The sequence below is a fragment of the Halichoerus grypus genome, chromosome 6 (assembly GCF_964656455.1).
Source record: "Halichoerus grypus chromosome 6, mHalGry1.hap1.1, whole genome shotgun sequence".
Taxonomy (NCBI): domain Eukaryota; kingdom Metazoa; phylum Chordata; class Mammalia; order Carnivora; family Phocidae; genus Halichoerus; species Halichoerus grypus.
In genome coordinates, this window is record NC_135717.1 from 110,586,757 (window position 1) to 110,597,038 (window position 10,282).

A 10,282-nucleotide genomic window follows, 5' to 3' on the forward strand; every position below is an offset into this window, starting at 1 on the left:
AGGAATATGTACCTTAAAAGAAAAAAAATCATTTGAAAGCCTTGGGCAAACAATGGGAATCATGAAAAAAAAAAAAAAAAAGAAAATCAAAGTAATCATCACATTAACAAAATAAAGATTAAAAAGAAAAAAAAAGAAAGGCTTGGGATCTGATTTTCTTGAAGTTTTGTTGAGTTTTATCAAAGCTCCTTTTCTTTCCTATATTTAAAACTATTTCAGAACATCAGAAATGATAGCAGAATTTTAAAGGTAGATTGACTTTTCAAGTCATTACTTACTCCTTTAAAACTATTCCAAAGATATTATTTGATAATTATAAACTTAATTATCTACTTATTTGGAGAGATATTCATTTGTTGTCAGCGTTCTGATATTTTAATAGACAGAACAAATGACAATTGGCTGAAGTTTTAATTTTTTTATGTTTTTACCTTTTTTTAAGATTTTATTTATTTATTTGAGAGCACACGAGTGGGGGCAGGAGAGTGGCAGCCTCCCCACTGAGCAGGGAGCCCAGGAACCTGACATCAAGACCTGAGCCAAAGGCAGACAGACACTTACCCAACTGAGCCACCCAGGCACCCCTGAAGTGTTTATTTTTTAATTAAGTATTTTGGATTTATGCAATACTATCCTCTCTAATTGTATCATTTTTTAATATAAATGCCTTGTCATTGTAACTTTTCATGTACTTGGGGATTCTGCAAGTAAAAAGACATTCAGATACAAACTTAATTTGAATATAAAGAATATCTTAACTAGTTTCTTGGCCTAATGATTCAATCTCCCTAAGTTATTAGGAATACTGATTCTATTTAAAGATAATTATAAAATCTAAATAATTTAAAGCCTGTATGACTTGGTCAATTTCTGCTGGCTAGTAATTATAAAAATTAAAAATATATATTTGCTAATGATAGTAGTCTAGATAAATTCTAATTTCCCTTCTATACTTAGATTTAGCTGGTAGTCATTGTTTATAGAGTTTGATGATTCCTCGTTATTCTAATTGTGAAAGCAGTAGAGTATGCAAATTACCAGAAAAATCTCCTACTGACAATGCAAATGAAACATCAGGTGAGTGGATATATTCTTTTGTGTCATTAATCAGTTGATTAAACGTCCTAAAATGCAAACTGACAGGGCTGACCCCACCTTTCAAGCCTCCAAAGAATCATTTATGTTGCCAATAATGTAGCCAAGACAATAAGGCATATTCTGTGTGTTTGCTTTTAAAAGCCTGAAGGCTTTCAGTTATCCTTGCGAAGAGCCCATACTATAGATCATCTAGAATAGTATTTATAATAATAGCATTAGAATCCCAAAGCAAAACCTGGGGTGAGTGAGCTGCTCAACATGCAGCGCGATAGTAGATGAGTTTTCCAGACAACAGTTCTGAGGAAGAAGACCTGTAGGAAAAGAGAGGGAAGGATTTCAAGCATTGTTTGTTTTCTTTTTTAACTTGGCTTTTCTACACTCCTTCTACTAAGATGCCATTTGTACATACAAATCACTTCAGTTTATTTTCAAAACCCACAGAGAGAGATATTGTTTTGTTGTGGTTACATCCTAGTCAGTAGAGGCCCAAAGCCTCCCATTGTGAGAGGAAATGAAGCCTGGCTGAGTCTTTAAGAGGCCTCGGTATACATGTGGCTCCTTTCATCTCAGGCTTGTAATTGCTGTGATTCAGCCCCAAGCCTATTTCCAAAGGTAGCCTACTGAGAAAATCCTCAGTATCTAACCCAAGATACATTAAAGAAGTTTGGTCCCACAAATGAAGCAAAGATGGCATTTAGGTTAACAAGTGAAAGGGCAAAGTCACTTCCCTCCCTCATCTGAAGCCGTCAGTTGTCCCAGTAAACTGCATTGCTGAAGTCATCCCCCTACCTGGAGAACCAAGGCACGTTGATAAAACACAACAAGACATCAAGACAGATCAGATCCCAAAGCTTCCAAATGAATTTTTTTTTGAAGGTGCATGTCCTGGAGAAGGTTGTGTTGTAGATTACGTTCTCTCGGTAGTTCATGTATGCGTGCCTGTGTTGGCCCAGAATGCCCTTCCCACAATCCCAGCACTTGCCTGCCAAGGAAATGCTTTTCTTCTAACATCGGACTGAGAGTATCCTCAAATCAGATTCCCTTCTCCTAAAGGGTAGAGGATTGCCTTCCCTCTCACTACCATTGTAGCAAGCGATTGTTATGGGTGTGTTACTGTTTTGCAACCCGGCCTTCAGATCAGATGCCACCATAAATTCCCTGAGGACGGTGGCATTCTTGCCCCGTTTGCATCCCTTGCACACAGCACGGGCTAGACCTAAGTAGGTATGTCATGAACTGAGAAAGCATGGTCTGACCAAGTATTGAAATTTAGATTCAGAAAACTGGATCCCTCCAATGCTGATTCTAATGTCTTTGGGTGATGATCCATTTTCTGACAACACTATCAAGTGAGTACAAACGTGTCTCCCCTGAATGGGGCATTTAACCACTTCAGAACTGCAGATGTTCCTTAGAAACAGAAGAGGAAACAAACAGCTAAGGAAAATGAACTGAAGAAGGAGGGAATGATATTATTAAACAAAAAAGAGTAATGTGAAAAATCTTTTTTTTTATTTTAAGATTTTATTTATTTGTTTTTGAGAGAGAGCACAAGCAGGTGGGAGGGGCAGACAGAGAGGGAGAAGCAGACTCCCGCTGAGCAGGGAGCCTGACCCGGGGCTTGATCCCAGACCCCGGGATCATGACCTGAGCTAAAGGCAGACATTTAACTGACTGAGCCACCCAGGCGCCCCTAATGTGAAAAATCTTTATAAACTGTCAGCTCTTACACTGTCATTTTTAGAATATCTGACAAGGCTAGCAGATTTCCCCACCTTCCTTTATTCCTTTTTGGGCACTGCAACTGCAGATTGCCTAGAAAACAACATTTTGGGTTATTTGGGAGAGATTATTCCATCCTTCTTTGTAGAAATATATTTTAAGAACCTATGTGGGACATTGCTACCCTTGTACCATGGTCTCTCTAATGCCTATCCTTGCTTGTAATTAAATATATTTAACAACTGGAAATAAAAATGTAATATAGAAGTAATTGCTAAATCAAAAACATTTGAAATCTTTCTTATTTTTGGAATAAACCAAGGTACAGATAATATAGAATTCCTTGCTAAGTGATATGAGTCCTTGTGCCCATAGATCATCAAAGCATTCTAATAATTCAAATCATTTGTTGAATTTTAGAAATTATTGATGGGCTCTTTTGTTTGATGTCATTGGTACTAGTTCAAAGATGCCGCTATCTGAACTACAACTGGACAGAGGGAGCCTGATTTCTCCCCATTAAATTGGTAGTATTCGGTTCCTGCTGGTACTGTGTTGCTGCTGGCGAGGGGCTGGGCACTCTGAGTCTACATCCAGACACCTGACCCAACCAGTGTCACTCACTACTGTCTGCTCGGTTATGTGCCTTGCCACCCTCATCAACTCTGGGCCACTCCAGAGCAGCAGATGAGTGACGTGGATGTTTCTGTTATTGGCCATCTCAGTCCACTCTGCAGCTGCTGAGAGTCGCCCTCACCTGCAGGCACTAAACACCTGGGCTCAGTATCCTACATCATTTACCATCTGGTACAGAAGCCCTGTATTTCACTACTCGTGTGGCCAGGATGTTTGTAGAGGTGCTTACCAGCTGAATAGCAGCACTGCCCAGCAGGCTCGGGTCTTCATAGGTAACTCCATGGTGAAAGTCTAATTTTCTTAAATTAGCCAAGTAATCATCTAGAGCCTGCATAATAATCTCTAGAAACTTGGCTTTGACACTCGTGAACATGAAATGAGAAAGCAAAATAGACGACTACTTACACTGTCCAATTTCCATGAATCAAATAAAAATAAGTGCTTAGTACAAAGCAAGAACTAGCTATCTTTTATCGCATTTAATCCTTCTATCATCTCTGTTTTGAGATATCATTATGATCATTTTATAGGTGGGAAAACTGAAGCACAGAAGAGTTGATGAAATTGCCCAAGGACCAGTACCCTGGAGGGAGAAAAGACAGAATTAAAATTCTCATGACGTGTCTTCCGAGTCTGTGCTTTTAACCACTGGGCTCTACTGTCTTCCTAGTAAGTAAAGTCATTTTCTCTAAAGGACCAGCTCTGTGTGGTGAAATGCACAGAACTCTGGTCTCATCACTTACTGGTTGAACCATTAGCAACACTATTGCATCACTGTAAACTTCCATTTTCTCACCTCTAAACTGAAAAGCATAAAACTTTCCTTGAAACAGTTGTTGTAAGAGTTAGATAATATAATTCATATCATAATTCTATTGTACCTGGAATATAAAAAGTCTTTGATGAATATCAGTTCTACAGTCTAAATACAATGCCTCTCAGTGCTGTGAAGGCAATTGCCCAGATCTGGTTCCTTGCCATAATTATAATGACAATCATTCTCTAACTACTTCATGCAAGCTTCATAAGGTGGCAGGCACTGTTCTTAATCTTTCACTTACATTGATTTGTTTGATCTCAATTACCTTCAATATGCATGAGATGTTATTATTATTCCCATCCCCATTGTACAGGTGAGGAAATAGGAGCAAGAAAATGAAGAAACTTGCCCCAGGTCACGCACAGAGAGTGAGTGGTAGGGCCTGGATTTTCACACAGACAGTCTGGCTCCAGAGTCTGCACTCTTAGCCGTTCTGTTCATTCTTAGCATTTACTAGGGTTTCAATAAATATTTGTAGAAAGAATGTATAATTCCTAAAATTGCACAATGATTATTTCTCTCGTTAGCTTTATGCCTTCCAATCCCGAAGTAATATGAATCCTAACGGTAGACTGCTATGATTTTTGACTCGAACTCATGAATTTGTTTATTGGTCCCATAAGGATAACAGATTTTGATAGAATAAGAGAGAGAAAATCACAAACAACAACAAATACGACTAACAGAGACCCATTTAAGAAGCTATATTAAAACATGAGATTCCAAATTTGGGTTCCAAATTTTCAGCAAATGGGTAAAATAAATTACAAATCAGAAAATAATTGAATTGCCATTCATCTTTTGGTCTGGATTGTCTCCGGAATGAATCAAATTATTGTAAATAATTGTGCATTTTACAAAAGGAAAATCTTCTTTGATAAAAATATATTTTTGATTACTTCACCTAGATTGTCCTTCAACTGACTGGCAATTTAGAATTTGTTTATACATCATTGTCCAAGTTAGCCATCTGAGAACCGTTAGATACAAATACTAATAAGCCTAGTTCTTCCTAAACATAAAAACCCATTCTTTCTTCTTCTTCTTTTTTTCTTTCTTAACATATATTGCATTATTTGTTTCAGAGGTACAGATCTGAGATTCAACAGTCTTGCACAGTTCACAGCGCTTACCAGAACACATACCCTCCCCAGTGTCCATCACCCAGTCACCCCATCCCTCCCACCCCACCCCCCACTCCAGCAACCCTCAGTTTGTTTCCTGAGATTAAGAATTCCTCATATCAGTGAGGTCATATGATACATGTCTTTCTCTGTTTGACTTATTTCGCTCAGCATAATACCCTCCAGTTCCATCCACGTCGTTGCAAATGGCAAGATCTTATTCCTTTTGATGGCTGCATAAGAATGAAGGGGGGGAAATCGGAGGGGGAGAAGAACCATGAGAGACGATGGACTCTGAAAACAAACTGAGGGTTCTAGAGGGGAGGGGGTTGGGAGGATGGGTTAGCCTGGTGATGGGTATTGAGGAGGGCACGTTCTGCATGGAGCACTGGGTGTTACGCACAAACAATGAATCATGGAACACTATATCTAAAACTAATGATGTAATGTATGGGGATTAACATAACAATAAAAAAAATTAAAAAAAAAAAAAAAACCCATTCTTTGCCATGGTTCTTTAATCTCTGTTGGTACTTTTGAGGACTTAACACAAAAAAGTATAAGTCCAAAACAAACTTCTAAATATCTTCAATGATTTTTAAAAGATAAAGCTTCCCTGGTTAGATCTATTTTCTCCCCTTTATTGATATTATCAGTGAAATCATTCCATGTGTTGAATTTGCCACTAAATTTTCTCACATTTACTGTGTTGAGGACCCATAAACCTGACAAATGGGAATTGATTTTAACTATACTATCCTTTATGGTGGTAAGAATTCCTTTTAGACCTGAGAGGTTGTCTAATTGACCAAAGTCACATAACTAGTAATTTCTGAAGCTAAGCGTCATCCCAAGGCCATCTCAACCCAATGCTGCCGTAGTAAGTACTCCACATGTGTCTAAATGTCCGACTATCCAAAAAGTGTTCCATGGGAAAGGAAAGGATCTAAAGACTGTCAGGCCTTAACAAACTAATAACCCAGAATTTTGGCACACATCAATTTTTGAAGCCAAAGTTCTTCAGGAGAGATGTAAACAATGCTCATTTCTTTAGGTCCAATTTTGAACTCTTGGGCGAAAAATAACAAATGAGAAATCAAATACAACCTATTTTGAGCTTCAGACATGCTTTCAAGCGGAAAATTCAGAAGTCATTTAGAAAGACAAACTACACACTGGTACGATCATGGGTTCTGGAGTCAGACCATCCTAGGATAAGTCTTGCCTCTCTCTTTATTGAATCTCCTCTTAGGTCTCCTCATCTTTAAAGGACTGCTGTAAAAATTAAAAAGAAGGAACACATGTAAAGTGCTGAATACAGTGCCTGGCCGAAAACTCTCCAACCCTCCCCCAGACCACCCATCTGCCAGCTATTTGAAGGTGGGCAATTCACATACTTCACATACTGTCTCAATTTCAATTCTTATGTAAAAATAGGAAATACAATACAAATTTTAAGGGTTTGTTTTAAGAGTTAGGAAACATACAAAATTTCTGACATTTAGGAAGGACTTAATAAATAGTAATTGTGATTAGTATTAAGCAAGTCTCAATTCTGCAACATATACCGTGTATGTATATAGTGTATCATGTTTAAATTTTACTCTACAATTTTTAAAAGAGCTCTTGCAAAGCTAAAATGCAGCAGGGAAAGTGAACTTGTACCTCTGCAATGTTGATGTGTATTTGAATGAGGAAAGTAGTTAAATAAATCCCGTTATTTTAGCTTAAATATTTTCAGAAGCAGTCAAAGTACAGTCCTAGACGAGAAGCTGTTTTCAAAGGTCAGGCATCCAAATGATTTCTTTAAAGGTATCTTCAAAAGCTCCACATTATAGAAAAGGCACAAACTCCTCCTTTTGGGTTCTGAGTTAGTCAAGCAGAATACTTTATAATTTAAAAAGTAATTTTCATATCTGTGTGTTCTGGATGTTCCTTTTGATTCTTTTGAATTCCTCTTCTTGATTTTTGGCCCTTTGAACTATGGTCAGTTTTGAAATGATTCATGATTTTGTCCCAATAAGGGAGGACTTCTTCAAGTCTTTCTTGTCTTTTCTTGGTTTTACTTCTACTCGACACAATACTCTTTGGTGATAAGCACCACCTGAGCATGAGAAACTATTTTCTTAAAGCTTGTTACTTTGTTGAACACTATAGAAAAATAATAAAAATTTGACTTATAAAAATAAAAGTACTAGCTATATTCTCCCCAAACTTAAGCAAAGAAAACATGCAAACTACAAGCTAATGTGGTTTCATTGTCAGCCCTTATGTAGGCACAAGATGGCTACAGCATATCCAGATCCTTCATCTTCATCGCAGAAGAGTGACACCAATGTACGAAGTCCCCGGATCCATTTGGATTGGAGCTTCATGGATGGGTTTGAGTCACAAGCTCATCCCCAAATTTGTGCTAGAAGGATGGCCTTTGTTGATTGGTTTAGGCCTAGGTTACAATCCCTCCCTTAACTGGTCAATGGAGTCCATCAAACCACCTAGTCAGAGAGGGGGAAAGAGTTGGATCCCTAAACGAAAATCAGGGTGACTGCCATACGAGTCAACAATCAATGTCTATCATTAGACATTCATACTATTTACAGAATCAGTTCAAGTTTCTCTCTCATGACGAGAAGGTTAGTTCCTGAGGGCAGGGTTACCATCCCAGCCCCTGACATGCAATAGGCATCGAAATAGTACATTTCTGCAAGCTTTCTTCCCTTTAGGTTTCTTCTCAGCACAGTAGGCAAAGTGATCTTGTAAGGGTACAAATTAGATCTTGTTGATCCTAGTGTCTTTCCAGTTCACGCCAAGTAAAAGCCAAACTGACTGCAAATGACCCAAAGGGCACCACATCCCACCACTGCCCTCATCTCCTGTTTCTTTATCTGTGCTCTGCTCCAGCCAGTCTGGCCCCACCACTGCTCCTCCAAAATGGCAGGCCAGCTTCCAGTGTCCCTCTGCCTGGATGGCTCTTTCTTCAGATAGGAAGGAGGCTCACGCCTTCTCCTCAAATTCCCTTCAGTTAACCCCTTCCCAGCCAGCCTAGCTCTGTTCTATCTACTCCATAAACTCCCATTCCTTCTTCCCTGCTGCCTTTATCACCACTGAAAACACCTATGTTATTTATTATTTTTGTTGTTGTTCCCATCACTAGAATGTAAGTGCCATGAGGTCAACGGCTTCAGACGTTGTACTTCATGACTCTATCCATTGAGTAAATATCCACTGAATGACTGGACAATGTTCATTCATTCCCTCAGGCCTTAGTGTGGGAAATGTCCCTGGCGCTCCATGTCCTGGGAAAAGTGAGGAACTCCTATCCTGTACTTCAATAGCACTTTCTCCATCACTCTTGTCTCCACAACATGGATGCTTTTACCCTCATTCACTTGTATTTCCCTAATGCCTAGGACAGAGGACATGCTCAGTAGATATGTAAATAAAGTTGCGTGAATAACGAATGTTTTGAGTGTGGCATTAACAGTGAATACTCAGAGAGATTTCAGGAAATCTTATATCGGACCGAATTGTCAGTTATCCCAGAGAGAATAGTAAATTCACATGAAAGCAAATTTTGTCATGTGACTATTTGGGCTATTACATCATCCCACTCACAAGAACTTAGGTATAGGCCCTGGTGAGCTTACTCTAAATCAAACCAAAGACGCAAACTTTTTCTAGCCACTTCTGTTTCCTATTTTTCCTTCAATGCCCTTGCCCCGACATACACACACACACACAACCTGAGAGTTAATCATCTAATACAGCATATTACAGCAATACATTCATTAACATGAGTATAGTGACAGGAACTATAAAAACTTCTAAGTCTCTGTTGCTTTCACAAAGTATTCTGAATAGTGGAGTAAGAGGTAGAAGTCTGATCTAACATGAGAGAGGGTGGGAGGGAGGAGGGAAAGGCCCAGAGGGGATGCAGCTACGTAGACTCCCACTTTGGTCCAGTAAACCAGGCTGGCCTCCAGCATGACTCAATTTGAAACCCCCTCAGAAGACTTGGCTGACATTACTTCCTGCCCCAGTCAGACTTGGCTCAAGAACTGGAACAGGCCAAAACCTGCTAAAGAGCCCATTAGTAGATCCAGCAGGAACTGGGGGCAGGGAAAGAGGAATAAGGCAAGAACTGAAACTTTCTGTTAAAACAATATTAATTCCCCATAAATGTCATCTTTTATCAACAGAGCTCACATTGAAGACTTGTGAAAGGTCTGAAGTTCTAAAAAGGATGTTTTGTGCTGGACACTCTTCCATACCTAATATATCCAATATAAGACCCAGGATAATGTTAAATTTCTAACAATTATAAACTTGAAAGTTTTAGAACATCAAAAGTTCCCAAAAACACAGGGTCCACAATAATCTGACCCAGTTATTCTAGTCCACCAAGACTATATATGAGTAGTTTGAAGATATCTTGTTTAGACATTTGACTACATTTTTAGAGAAACAAATACATCTATAAATGTCCAGTGAATTGGGACAGAAGCCAGTTACATATGCATTTGCACTGAGAAACAAATGTAGGTCACTCAGAACATCAGCTTCCAATACTGCTTTTAAGACCTTCTAGGTAAACATTGACTTTTTAAAAATTGCCGTGCTATCTACCTAGAGTATTGGGAAACTTTTTGATTTTCTTGGATGATAATACTATTACAATATGTCAAAAAAGACATCCTGAGATAGTGGAAATAATTCATTTAATCCTCGTGACAGCTCTATAATGGAGGCATGTTAACGTTATCCCCCCATGTATAGAACTGAACAAACAGAGGCACAGGGAACCTAAGTAGCTGTCCTCACACAGCGAGCCCCCTGCAGAGCCAGGACTTAAACCCACACTGCTGGCTCCTAAGATCATGAC